Genomic DNA, 218 nt, shown 5'->3' with positions numbered 1-218 from the left:
TGTAATCGTTGCACAGTGAAAATAATAACGAGATGAAGTAACTTGTGTAAAATACATTACTTTTGAATAAGAAAGGCTCAACTTGAATTGTAGTGAATAATACCTGTATTTACAGATTTTTTTTTATTGTGGACATTAGAGAGGTCAATATACACTCCATGGTTTTTGTCGGTGTGTTGAGATTTCAAGTAGTTTATACCGATCTCTTTGTGCCATTT

Source organism: Dreissena polymorpha, chromosome 13, assembly GCF_020536995.1.
Source record: "Dreissena polymorpha isolate Duluth1 chromosome 13, UMN_Dpol_1.0, whole genome shotgun sequence".
Taxonomy (NCBI): domain Eukaryota; kingdom Metazoa; phylum Mollusca; class Bivalvia; order Myida; family Dreissenidae; genus Dreissena; species Dreissena polymorpha.
Note: the sequence above shows the minus strand (reverse complement) of the source record.